Below are 14,680 nucleotides of genomic sequence, written 5' to 3' on the forward strand. Positions count from 1 at the left end.
TGAAGTTCCTTCACAGAGTCGAATTTAGCAAGGTCCATACCTGGGCTGAGAAATATACGTCCCGGGGGCACTTCCTCAGCAGTCCTGGCTTTCATTAACCAGCCTTCTCCACTGTCCTTTTTTCACACCCATTAAACAGCACCAAAGGGAGCTGGCAATACATTTTCCTTTGCCCTTCTCTTTTGTGCTCCCCCTTGATGAATGGCTAAAGCAGATGCACAGTTGTCTTTGAAGGCTCTGGCGGATGAGCATGTTGAATCAATGATGGATTGGACCGAATGAATCACAGTGTGGGAGAAAGCGCGAGGCAATGATTTCTAAGTGGCCTTCACATCTTTACACTTCAGAACTCGCTTTAAAAGCCTGTTTTCTTCTTTTTATCTGTTTCCAGTTTCTGCAGTGCCTTTGCATATGTTGAGGGAGGTAGGGGGGAAGGAGGGGAACCTTTACATATAAACAGAAGATTCCACTTCTCCATCAGACAATAATGAAGCATTGTCATTTAGGGAGTTCAAATAGCTGGGAAACCACTTCAAGGCCATGCAAAACAACTGGGTAGCATCAGAAAGAACAGCAGTTGGCAACCCGAGCAGCGGAGTCCCACACTCCAGTGTAGCAAACTAACAAAAAACCGCAGCTGGTTCAGCGGCCTACCTCCCCGCATGGCGACACGAGAGCTGTGTCAGAAAGCGGCTTTAGGGAAACAACATTTTAGGATGGGGTGAATTGCCAGAGATTACCGGGTGTACAGCTGCTGCTGCTCCGACCTGGGTGAAACCCGGCGTGCAGCCAAGCCCCGCGTGCCCGTCCGCAGTAGTGGGATGTCTCTGGTGCCATCCCGAGCATCAGCCGCTTCCAGCTCGGCTGTTCCGGGGCCCTCTGTGACTGATGACATGATTGTCCTCATCAAAGGGACAGGTTTTGCCCGCAGATATACCAGGGTGAGTAGAGGAAACCAAAGCCACTGACTTTTGCTCCAGAGGTGGCAGGTTTGGATGCAGAACGTCCTCCTTCTGGCTGCCCATCCGGCCCCTGCCCAGAGCCCTGCTCCCTGCAAACACCAACCGCCAGCCCCACAGGCAGGTACACATCTGGCTGCAGCTTTCTGCTAAATATCCCAAACCTTTGTGGCCTGGCAAACACGGACACAAAGGCATCTATTGCTCTCTACCCAGGCAGCAATATTTATGAACTGCTGTGAGACTGAGAAGTATTGCTTTATTCGTGGACAATGAAAGTAGGGATGAGTTGAAACATGATTTGCTCAGACTTTTTTTCCAGCATTACGCCAGGTTTGCAATCAAAATAGGTTAAAAGGTGGCATGAGCCTGGCTGTGGACAGAAACTGGTACTGCAGACCACGATGCAGAGAGAACGTGAGAAATGGAGGTGCTTGGGACAAAGAGAAGTCTGTTGCAGTAAGAAAAGACTGAATAAACAAATTTGTTTCCACTTTCAACTTCATCCAGCCAGAGCTTAAAGATAAAGAACAAGGCACTGCTGATTTCCCAGTGGTGGAAAGACAGCTGGTGGCTTCGGGGAAGCGCTCATTCTGCACTGCACTGATCCTGCAGGGACTCAGTCCCCACGAAGCTCATGCAGCAAGTGCTCGAGGGGATGAATTCCTCCTTGTTTTGTGGACCCCTCCTACAGGGGAAGAGAAAGGAAAGGAAGAGAAGAGAAGAGAAAGGACAGGAAGACAAGAGAAAGGAAATCTTCCCCAGCTGGCTGCTAGAGCCACATGCGAGGATGCTTCCCCTGGTAGCCCTGCAGACACTGAGCCCATACAGTGTGCGTGGGGATGCTGCAAGGAGCAGCCCCGTAAAACCCAATATCCCCTTCTGAGGGAGCATTTACAGCTCTCCCATCGCATTTGTCACCGGGTGCCAGTGCCCCAACGCACGCACTGTAACCCAGCCTCCGCTCCGCAACGCCTCGCGTGTCTGCTGGGCACTGCATGCTTTGAAGTTTCGTCCCTCCAGCAAGAGCTCCCATCGGTATGGGAGCTCCCACCCATGCTAGGAGGTGACGGCGATTAATTACCCCACACACACCGAGGGGGGGCTCCGCGGCACAGTCTCGCTGACAGTGATGGCTCAGGACCATATGGCACTTCACACTCATCAGCGCCGCGCCTGCTGCACCCCGGCCGCCCCGCGCCCAGTTTCGTCTTTCACTGGGTTGGGGAACGTGAAATACCAAAGCTCTGGGAAAGCCTCAAGGTCAGGAAGCTCGGGAAAATATGTTTATTGAACACCAAACTTCTTTTCCACCACGAATGGCAGCAGCATCACACAGCAGTGGTATCAGGATCCACGCCACTGGCTGTGCACGCCGACAGCTCCCATCTCCAAAAAGACCTCGTGGGTGTGCGGTGCCGAGATGCCCTAATGGAGCCTCAGCTCTCCCCAGATTTAGGAACACCACGCCACTTCACCCACCTCTTTTTAGGGTCCAAACATTAAGGGGCACCCTGCTATCTGTCAAACAGGGAGGCCACAAACCAGGAGGTTCAGAGTTAAGAGCACAACTGGTGCCGAGGCTTTCAGGCTCTTTTTTTAGCATCTGTTAGCGGGCAGTGGGGCAGCACCTGTGGCTTGCAGGGATGGGCCCGTGGGATATTTTTGCTCCTCCTGGGACTGGCGGCAATTGGAAGCAACATGCCCCAACCCCACAGGCCCTGCAAGCCTCACGAGCAGGTGCAGGATGGTGAGGCACTGCCAAGGTGCCCGGTGCTGCAGGCTGCATTCACAGCTCGATCTGGATTGAAACAGCCTCGAGTTTTTCAGGTTGTTGCCTTGTTTGTTTTTTTGTTTTTTTTTAATCCATGCAATTCATCATTTCGGGTCTCCAAGCCCATCTGAGGGTGGTGCTGCGCTCAGACCTGCTCGGAGCAGTGCATCTGTCTGCTGCAGGGGATATTACCAAGAGCAAATTCCCAGCGAAAGCAATTCCCCCTCCCGCTGCTCCTTGCCCGCCAGCATTGCTGAGCATGCCGCGGGGGCTGCTCCTGGCTGCTCTGCAGCAGAGCAGGGCACCTGTGGCACCCGCAGGGCACGAAGATGGATGCTTGGTGGCCTGGGACGGTGCATGACAAAAGCCCAGCTCCCTGGGGAACTGGGCTGTGCTCCAGCAAGCACTGCAGCCCGGAGTGAGAAAATGCACATGGGCTTGCTGCTCCGTGCTGCGCGGCCCCCTTGGCAGGCAGCGTGGAAAATGCCAGCGCTCGCAGATATGGTCTCCAAGGAGGACAGTTTCCAAAACTGAGCGGAGCAGGGGGGGCTGCCCCGAGGCCAGGGCCAGCATCCAGCATCCGCAGGGCACCAGGAGCCCCTCAGCTGGTGGCAGGGGGCTGTGGCTCCAGGGCCCGCACCCGGCAGGTGCTCACCCCACAAGAGTTTTACTCTCTTATCCCATCGCAGGTTGCTGTTTTATGGGGGAAAGGGTCCAGCCAGCTCAAAAGTAAATAAGCGCAAAGCCAAGCAGAGGGCAGCTTCCAAATGACATGGTTTCCCTCGGTTGTGCAGTTCTCATCAGGGAAAGCAGTGTGTTTTTTTTTCCAGGGAGGGAGCAGTTGGTGACTTCTGACCCATCCCCAGTGCCCGTGCCCTGGAGCTGGGCACCGCAGTGGCCACCAGCAGCCACCAGCTCCGGGACCCAAAGTGGCTCAGAGCATCCCTGTGCCCCCAGCGCAGTATGAGGGCACTGGGGACCAGGATTTGTCACACCAGCACCACCCCAGGGCCCAGGACTTGTTCCTGGGGCTCACCAGGAGAGCCCGTGGGTTCCTGCTGTGGTGGATGAGGAGATCGAGCCCTACTGCCCAGCACCCAGCCGTGGGCAGAGGCCCCTTGACCATGATGCTCCCAGTCCCTCTATGGGGGAACCCTCCCTCGGAGGCGTTCAGAGCCACGGCAGGGGGTCAGGAGAGAAGGAAGGTGCTGGCAGAGCAGACCCCTGGTGAGGTGCAGCCCACCCCCAGCACCTGCACGGCACGCACCTTCCCCAACCCCGCACCCATGCCAGCAGCCCTCGCCGCTGCCTATCTAATGTATTCCATATGGAGCGCACACCTCTGAAACATTACTTAAAATGGGAATAAATCCTTCATGGGACCTCCACATGACAGATACCACTTGATTGAATTGCCAAGCGGGGAACTTTTATTTTAAGGAAAAATCTACAATTAACCTATTGTCACCCCGCGGCGGGGGGAAGCAATAAACTGTATATGTCTGCTCCCCAGCCAAGTCCACGAGGCTTATCCACGAGCCCTTCTTAGCAAGTCTCCTCCGCGAGTTCTTTTGATACCTTATGGATTTGTTAAACATTTATAACATGAAAGAGAATATTATATACACTGCCCCAGCATAAATCACGGGTCTGATCCTCTGTGTACACTGACGGTGGAAAGGGGAGCGGGGAGGAGAAGCGGGGTTCTAGGCGGCAAGGTGAGCGACTGCAGAGGCTTCCCCATCCCTCCGTCCAGCACTACGTGCACACAAAGGGATTGTGAGAAGCTGGTTCCCCCCCAGCCCCTCCAGTTTTTCAAGTTTTACACCTGGGGAAAGAAGAATGAACAATCACTGCTCAACATCGGCGAGGTGAGCGCACAGGACATTTAAGAAGTGGAAAAACATCTGTTTAGCCCAGATAGAAACCAGATGGAGGCAGAGGGGGGTGGAGGATAGAGAAACAAGCAAGAGGAAAAACAGAAACGCGGTCAGGAAGATGGCTGCAGGAGAGGAGGGCTGCTTCCAGGAGGCAAACCGTCACCCACGGGGACCTGCGTTTCCTTCCCAGGGCAAACATCAGGACAGGGCTCTTCCCGGTGGGATGAGGGGCTGGCGGTCACTCAAAGCGGATGTCTTTGGAAATTTGGGGACTGCCTGGCCACCTGGGACACCACTTGGCCACCAACAGCAAAGGTCTGGCTGGAGGGGATGACGACAGACATGGGGCTCATTCCCAGCCCCAGTGGTGCCAGGACCAAAGACACTTCTGGCAGCAGACACACAAGATACTTTCTGCAGCAAGTGTAGGATTTTAAACAGTAGATTTGGCATTCTTCCCTAATCCTCTTTATCCTCACGTCCACAACAGCAATCAAGTGCTCCTCTTCTGCTATAATGCAACTTATTGTAGGGCTTTCAGAGACACCAACATGGAGCTTTTATGGGTGTAGTAGGGGCACTAAATGAAAACGATGCCTATCAGAAAGGGTGCAGCAAGCAAAACCTAAAAGGGAATGGCACAAGGCCATGGCAGGGGCATATAGTCATCCTGGGAGATGGTGGTAGCGCCTTCAGGCACAGAACAGCAAGTAACATCAACAAGAGGGCTGGAAATCCCCCAGAGCTGAACCTTCAGGATGCTGGGGAGAAACACCATTGCAACATCAGGGGTGCTGGGGAGAAACATTATGCAACACCAGGAACACGCTCTCTGTGGATGTATTTGCAAAGCAGACAGCCAGGTTTGAAAGATCACCAAAACACGATCACTAAAACACCCCCAATCTAATAAACACTGATTCCCACTTGTTTTGTGTCTGACTTCACTCTCAGGGTCCATTTCAGCAGGCAGAGTGAATGAAAATAATAATAATAAAAAAGCAATATGTTTTTTTAAGCTCAGAAAGACATCTCCAATATCATCAAATACTAGAGCTGATGAGCAATTTCCTCACTATACAGTATTTCCTAGAGAAAAAAAAATGCCAAAGCAAACTTTTTGCAGGAAACATTTAGTTTTCAGGCTATTTTGATCCATTTTTTAAATCCAGGTGAGGTGTCCCATTTCAATTTTCTCAAAATCGAAGATCCTTTCTTCTGTTGCCATTCAAAATGCATCTGCTTCCAAAGCTGCAAGTAGAAAAAGGATCAAAATAATCCCCTTGTGCCCAAACAAAATTGAGTGTTTGAACTTGGGTTTTGTGTTCCCCGCCCCCCATGGCACGGGGTTGGAGCTAGATAATCTTTATTGTCCCTTCCAACCTGAATCATTCTATGATTCTAACTTGGCCACTGTGCTATCTAAGAATTACATTGTTCAAAGGTCCCTAAAATATTCACATTTTGAGAAAATTATTTCCCACTCTGTTTTAAAGAAATGCATTACAAATGGCCCAGAGCTACCTCTTCGCTTGATGAACTGTTTTGCAGAAGATGAGCAGACCGTGCTCACACAAAGCCTAACTCCAGTCCTCTGCTGTTGATCACTACACCCTGGTACAGCACTCACGGCCTCTTCTCTGTCCTGCCAGTTGCACGAAGCCTATGGAAATCTATCTGCCATGGAGACATCTAGGCCAATGTTGAATTTGGTTCAGTTTGGCTCCCCTGCAAAAGCTTGATTTCTACTGAAAGTGCAGTTAAGCTGAGCAGGGAGAGAATTTCTATCAGAATCAGAACATGGGGTGACCAGGAGCAATGCCTTCACGGTGCCCACCTCTTCTCCCCAAAAGAGACACCACAAAGAAGGGAGCGAGAAGCCCACAGGCCACAGTAGCCATGATGCAAGCGAGCACTTCTCATGTTCGTGCAGGTCCCGGGGGAGCCTGGTGCACGCTCGGAGCTGCTCTCCCGCCAGCTTCCTCTCCGGCCGGCTCCCAATTTGTCTGCAAACCACAAGTTTAATTGGAGCTGGCAAGCGCTTCGACTTCCAAACGTATGTAACACCTGGAAGACAAGGCTCAGCTTTAAGGGGGGAGGAAACGGGATGATATCCAAAGCTATTGTCACGCTCTCTGCTGCCTGCGTGGAGCTGCCCGAGGAAGGAGGAATCAGTAGCCGGAGGGTCCAGCGCAGGCGGGCGATACACAGGCACGCACATGGCTCTCCTTCCTCCTCCTTCTCCCTGAAATAGGTTTTGAGGTCACTTTAAAAGGAGTTAAAAATCTCTTTTTCAAAAAAAGAAGAAAAATAGACGCATGCTTTAATGTTGGTAGCGAATTAATTCCAAGAACCAGGAAGAGATGGTGATGAGCCACCCCCGGCCAAAACCAGAGCCCAGGAAGCAGACAGATGGCCCAGCAGCTAAGGGAGAGAAGAAACAGAGCCAGCACCCCTCGAGCTGTGTACCTGTGAGTGCACAGAGCTGGACACTCAGAGGTACCCGTTCCTCTCCCACAGCTCTGGGGTGACGAATATAAAGCCTTAGAGGCTATCCTAAAACAGGATAACAGTGCTGCGGCGCAGGAACATTCTGCAGCAACACTGTGTTTTACCACATTACACACACCTGAGAAGAACACAACTGCCTTTTTTCAGCTTCCCACACCAAGGTTCACCTTTTCTTTTCAGATATTATGTTGTTGAAAGCCCCACTCGTTTCTTCAGAAAGTTGGTTTATCCTTATTTAATGAACACCTAGATGCAGAGCACAGAAAATTTGGAAGTCTGATACCACAGAGGTGAGTTGGCCATTTCTGCAAGTCTTTCATTCAAAACATTTAGCGAGCCTTTAATAATAGACAATAACATATGAGAAATGTTAATAGAGGACGAACGTTAAAAAATGAATGGCCTGCAAGGTGCTCCACCAACAGCCCAGTGATCAATGCGTATAACAGATTTCCTTCCCTTTGAGGGAACCAAGACCTTCTGCCTGCTTGCTTCAAATAGACACAGAGGGCTATCGATGTTTTTCTGGTGCAAAAGCAACACGCTGCAACTAGAAATCAAGTAGCTGTTTTATTTTTACCCCACTCCTACTCACATTGCATCCTTTTTTTTTTTTTTTTTTTTTCCCCTGCTGTGTACATACATGTTTTTAGCCTTTTAGTGTTACATTGAGTGACTTTTTTAAACCTGGGCAAATTCTTCTGAGCCAGGTTTTGGAAAAAATCCCATCTGGAAAGTTTGAGTGATACGTAAGATTGTGACACTGGCAGGATTGCCACGTGAAGGGTAGACAGTTTAGTTCATTAAAAAAAAAAATCTCAAGAACTTATGCAAGCAAGAGCAAGTATAACAAAAGCATGCACTGAGCTGTCTCCTATTAACAGTTCAGATCAAATGAGCCAATGCAACTGCTTCTGCTTTGCCTACATAAATGCCTGGATCAGTCATCAAAGTAGGATTGTTTTCCACAATACACTTCCTTGAGCAACCAAGATAGCCTTTGTGTTGGCCCCAGTAATGATGTAATGGGAAAAAGTTACAGGCATTCTGTCAAAGCCATGCAGATTGCTCAAAATACTATTTCCCAAGGCTCCAGCTTCGCAGGTGCGGACTCAGCAGCCATCAAGGCTCGCTATGATTAATGACTTTTTCCAACGTGTTGCCTTACATTAATATAGCAAGCTAACTTTTATTAAATTATGGATGATATATTAGTGGATTCTGGTCACCTGCAGGCTCACATATGTGAGGAAGCTGTCGAAACTGATGCAATCTGGGTATCTCAGAGACAAAGCAGTCTAAGCTTTGTATTACCTTTATGCACAGCAGTACATACAGACCTCCTCGTTATGTTGCCTTCTGCCCAGCTGCCAAAGGAAGATGTTTAGAAGAACCCCAACTCCAGTCTCGAAGCCATCAGCCAAACAGACACATAATCTGTTTGGTGGCTCAGCCAGGAAGCCACAGCAAACCAGAACCCCATAACCCCCATAAATGCTGGGGAGAGGAGACCTTTCCCCTACTGTATGCAGGCAGCCCTGGTTCAAAGGGACGGGCTGCAGAGTGAAGGTGCTGTGTATCATCAGTTGGTGCTGATGGAGAGGAGAGGGTACTGCCCCAGGAGGAGGCGGTGTTGCAGGTTGCCCCAGCTGGGTGAGGAGGCAGAGATGGCTGGCTCTCTCTGATGTGCCTGGTTAGGGTGCTTCCAAGATGCAGCAGATGAGGCTGTTGCCCAAAGAAACCTGAACAAAGAGAGCCTGGCCACAGGGGACAGAAGGGGAGTGACAGAGATGTCTCAGAACAGCGTGGAAGCAAAAGAGCAAAAAGAAATCACGGCTGAGTTTAGGTCTTCCCTGGAGCAGCACAGCTGTGAGACTAAACTCTATGTATTTTTTTTAATCCAAGAGACAAATTATATCATGCCGAGGTGCTGGGTTTCGTTTTAAGTTTGGCAAGGTGGGGGAAATGAGCTGGAAGCACAAGGTGTCTTGTGCCTCCTCAAACAGCGCGGCCTCTGGAGCACCAGTTGGTAGCTGAGTTAACCTCATTACTTCTGCGTGAGCTCTTGCATTACAGCGTGCCTTGCTGCTAGGCTGATGGAAACCTCCTTTCACGGGCAGAAGAAATATAATCCTCCTGGGATATAACAGACACAGGCGTCGTGCATCCCTGCAACTTCCCATGGCTGCTCACATCTTGTGGGAGACGAAGGCATGTGAGAAGCGGGTGTCACCGAGACACAATGTGCTTACACCGGTCCCAAACACCCACCCCTGCGTCCAAGGACAAAGCTGTCCCACTACAGCAGTGCTGGCACGAGGGTGCTAAACTCACTCATGAGCCATGGCAAACTCTGAAAGAGGTTTGAGACAGTTCCCATCTACTTGTTCTCCCTGTTTCTAATTAGTTATGGCATTGGCATAAAATGGGATCCGTGTCTATTAAGTCTTCATCTGCTCCTCCTTATTCCCACATGAAGTCATAATCCTTCATGTCATCCCAACTGCGCACTATGGAAGTGATTTAGGATGTCTCCAAACAGAGGATAATGACCTCAGGTATTGAATAAATCGAAGGGCTGTGGAGGAAAACAGCCCTGGTGTCACACGCTGCTGGTAACAAGCACATGCGTTAGCAGAGGGAGAGACGGGGAGAGAAGCTGAGGCAAAGCTGATGTATCCATAGAAGAATCCGAAGAACAATCATGAGATTTTACACATGGCAGATGTCTAAGATATTTTGAGAGATTCTTCTTGGAGGCTCTAAGCCACAGCAGGGCCCTGCCACATTTTGTTCTTCATATAATGATGCTGTGCTGTTGGTATTGCAGTATTGATGCACTCCTGGGTGGTACCAGCAGGACAAGAAGTGTGGTTAGTAGTTGGCTTCAAGGGCCAAGCAGAAATATCAGCCTGCAGTTCAGTGCCTAGCCAAGAATGAGGCACTCAAGAGCAAGGAAACAGACTTCTTTTCTAAACAAGGGATCAAAGTGTGATGAAGCAGCAGACAAATACTAATGTCTTCCAGCCAGATGAAGCAACAAGAGGCATTTGGTAGCAATATCCCATGGTAATCACAGAGGCAGTAACTGAGTACCAATAAAAGTTGTCACAAGGTATCTTGCCACATTTCCAGTATGGATAAAGATCAAGTACAACAGTCGTGGGGAAAAAAAAAAAAAAAATCTAGCTCTGACCTGCAAGACCGCGCTCATCTGCCAGATCCTTCCAAAGCCTGGCTGCTATGGTCATTCTGCAATCATCTTCCTTTAATTGTTCTATGGGAGCTGGACCTTCGAGACCAGGCGTAACTTGTGCAACTTCCAGCTAAACTTGCCTTGAAAATACTGCCAGGCATGGACCACCCTTGCTGATGGTGCCCTTCATCTGGAGCATTCAGTTTTGACAGTGAGCTACTAAATAAATGCTCAGCTTGACAGCTTCTGAGGGGGCAGCCTGCACTTATTCTACCTGCCTTTTTTTTCCTCAATAAATATCAACCTTCTGAGCCTACAGAGATGTGTCAGGTTTTTTTGTTTGTTTGTTTTGCTTTGTTTTGTTTTGGAGTGGGGGGAAGTGTTGAGGTAGCTTTGTTTCCTGTGAAAGTCACTGGAAGTCGATGGCCATCAGTAAGGAAATACAAGCTTGCTCTGGAAGTGCTTAGGAGACTATTACTTTTATTAAGCAAGAGTGTGGCTAATTTTCCCACTTATGTTGAGGCAAGAGTTTGCAGTAAAAGGAAGCTATTTATTATTTTTCAGATGTACCTGGATTCTCTTGCAATTTTCTAGGGGAGGCTTGTCCAGAGTGAAAAAATAGTCTTGATTTAAAGCATCCCTTTCTGAAACAGGAATTAAACTCATCCTCTCTGATACTGCTCAATCTTTTTCTGTTATTCTCTGAGCGGGGGCAGGTGCCTCCTGCTGTAGCTGGATCCCGTCTTCTTTGCTCCACTTTGATGATTTCATCTAACACATTCCTCTGGGGCTGCAAGAACTTCACACTTCAATCTCAGCCTAGAGGTGAAAGCAATGAGAAGTTACACCATATAATTATAGTTATTATGCCAGTTAATAGAGCTCTTCATAGCACAAACACTATTAGCACTAGTCACTGTCGGGAATAGCTGCGTCTCCATCCCTGCTCTTGCCGTCAGAGGCTCGGCATGGATCTGAGTCCAAGCCCAGATTTGAAGAGCAAGCCCTGATACCTCGTGCACAGGGCCAGATCTTTCTGGGCTTGGGGAAACTTCTGGATGTGGATCCTGAGCATGATTTGGGGATAGTAATGTCATGCTGAAACGTGAGATCCACGCAGCCAGCCAGCATTCAGGCTTCAGTCCTACCAGCTTTCTTCCTGCTCTTGGCATTAGTCCATGGCCTCATCTACAAAAACATGCTTTTAACTAATCGAGTGTAAGCTCCAGCTTTGAGTACCATGGATTTACCTCCAAAGTCTCTGTCTTGTGCAATTTGCCCATCCAAACGGCAGGCATTATTCTAGAGCTAACAGTCTGCTTTCCCTCTCCTCCTGTCTCAGCAGTAAATTGCTGCTGTGGTTTTTGAGTCTATAATTAAACAGACGAGGCACTTACATTTATGCAAAAGTTTTAAAACAAGACCTTCAGGAGAGGGAAAAAAGGATCAGAGGTGGCGATGTTGTGACAGAACATGGATTCAGTTAATTGGATCTAGCTATTTGCACCATCTTTCGCTAACTGCCCGTGCCAGTCCCAGGCTGGGAAAGCAATTTAACTCATTGCCTGTGAAAAATGAAACGACAGCAGCTACTTGAGTGAACTTTCACATTAACGAAGCATGATCTGGTCTTGATCAAAGACTTCATGTTCCTGGAGGACCAGAGTTCAAGCCCAAGTCTCCACTTTTAAGGGAAGAAAAGGTTTATGTGTCACCGCAAGGCAAGCTCTTAGGAGATTGAGCCAAAGGTAAACTTTCGTGTCAGCACTGCCACTGCCCCATACTGAAGCTTGACTTGATCATCTCGTCCTTTAATTCTCGCTGTCGTATACTGCCTCCTCCTGCTAAGCCAAGCTGGCTTCGCCCATTACAGCAGTGAGAAGTGATGTTATTGTTAGTCCTTGCTGGTAGGCACTCTTGGATCACGTCATGCACCTCGCACGTTGCTCCGACCGAACAAGCTCTGAGGAGCAGGGTTGGGATCCAAGGCAGACAGAGACCAGCTCTGGGTGGCAAGCAGCCATAACATTGTCCTCACAGATCTGGTGTAACCAGACCAACTAACACACCTCTGGAATGCTGCTGCCTTGGCTGAGCTGGTCATACCAGGGAAGGTATCTCTCACAGCCTGGCTGCCAGCAGTCAAACCGAGCAGCTTGCCATGAGCAGCTGATAGTGAAGACCACTGTCAGCTGTGTATAAATGGCATTGTTGAATGATCGCCGTGATCCTGTATGCTCTCCCCACAACACACCTCCTGCGACCTTTTCAAGCACTTGTCACCATGATAACATTGATGGACATATCAACGTACTGCAGGAACAACACAAGGGATTGCAGCCAGGGTGCTCAGACACTTTACAAATCTCAGCACCATCGGTGTTGGGTAGAGAGCTATCACAAACATTGGCAGAAGATTCACATTGTTGCAGAGAGATTTGAGGCCATGCAGGTAAAAGCACTAAGCAAGAATTAGGGAAAACTGCCAAATGCAAGGATGGTCAACATGAGCTAAGGTTTGCTCTTTGCTATTTTCACTGCCTCTGAACTTCAGTCTGGCTCCAGGAGAAGCTAAGCTCGTCACTCAGGAAGCGTGACACCAGTGTGACAGTTGTCCCTCCACAGTGCCACATCCACGGGGGTGCTCTGCAGAGACCCTGGGCAGGGAGCTCCTGCTCAGCGCTTGCTCTGAAAGCCAAGACATTCATAAAACGCGACTGCAGGGACTAGACTGTTAGAAATTATTTAGGAGGTATGGTTTTCAAATCCACCTAGACAGATGCACGTTTGCCAGGAAGCAGGAGAGAGAAAATAAGTTCACACTGAAGACGCAGGGTGCCCTGTGCAGGGCTTGCGTGAGCTCCTGGCTGCACCCCAGCAGCACAGGGTCGCCCGAGGTGAGTCCTCCGCAGCTCCGTTCCCCCATCTGTAAAGCAGGGATGATGCTTCTGTTCTCACCTCAGTTTGTCTTCTCTGTTTAGATTTCAAGCTCCTCAGGGCTGTGTCTTGCTACGTGTATGTACAGTTCCTAGCTTAATAGAGTCATGATCCAAACTGAAGCCTCCAGGCACTCCTGTATATTATATCATTACTAATTTCATAAGAGGTTGCAATCATATTCCTTTATCGGGCAAAAAATATCCTAGAAAAGAATAAAGAAAGCTATTAAAAACTGAGGAACATTTTTGCTGAAGTGGAAATAATGGTACTTTGTCCCAAAATGTATAAAATATGTATTGCAATTAAAGTCTCTATTGGCAAATTGCTCTACAATTAAAAAACACAGCAGCTTGAGTGAGGCAATTAGAATAATAGTAGAGTGTTAATTATAGCTTGATGGATTCTGCATGCTGTCAGCAATTACCTTCCAAGTGTGCACTTTCTGAACCGAGTCCAAATCCGCAAAAAGACACCGACAGAATTAGAAATATCTTCCTTGTTGGCATGCCTTTACCATTTTAAAATTTGTTTTCATAAATACTTTTGTAAGCTATTTAATTAGATTTAATGAGGCTCGAGGAAGAAGCATCCTCCATGCTGTACACAACTCCTCTCTAGCACAGGCAGCGATGGAGAGGCGAGGGAGCTGGTGCTGGGGACTGTCTTCCAGCACATGGCGATGCTGTGCGAAGGTGAGGGGATGCAGCATGGGTTTGGGGAGAGCTGCAGTGGCACAGTGTGATGCCAGAGCTCTGGATTGAGCACGTGAGATGAAATCAGTGGGGGCTCTGCTCAGGGTTGCAAGAATAATTAAAAATCCCGGGTGTCAGGTTCGAAACCACTGTGAAAGACGGAAGTGTTTCTCATTTTCATAAGGCCTTCCCCACTGGGCAAGAGAAAGCCGCTCCATAAAAATGCCTTAAACCCTGGGTTCCCACACTGAAGAGCTAAAGGTTTATTTTCTAATTGCATGTATATTTTTATAAGACTGCACTACTTTCTGTGATACATCTACGCTTCCTGCTCCAGGTTCCCTCCCCTGGGACAGGAGCTGCTTGCTCGTAGTTTGCAAACAGCTTTCAAATAAATTAAAGGACTAAACCTAAGCCATTCTCCTATTTTCTCTAGTTCTCGAATGCTGAAATAAGACTCCGAGTCACTGTGAATCTTTTCTCTCTTTTTTTTTTTTCCTCGCTCAGCATAACAAAAGCCTAACCCCCAGGTTCTACCTAGTGAAAGCCTCTGTCTATAAATTATGCCTACTGATTCTGCCCGGGAAGATTTAGGGCTGGCCCACACAATATACGCAGTGCCTGCTGAAAGGTGAGCTTGCCACAGGGGCCCTCCTGGCCCTGCTGTCAGCTGTGAGGGCACCGACACCGCTGAGCATCCCCTTGGGAAGGTGAGGCTCTGTGGGACG

The sequence above is a fragment of the Cygnus atratus genome, chromosome 10 (genome assembly GCF_013377495.2).
Source record: "Cygnus atratus isolate AKBS03 ecotype Queensland, Australia chromosome 10, CAtr_DNAZoo_HiC_assembly, whole genome shotgun sequence".
In the NCBI taxonomy this organism is placed as follows: domain Eukaryota; kingdom Metazoa; phylum Chordata; class Aves; order Anseriformes; family Anatidae; genus Cygnus; species Cygnus atratus.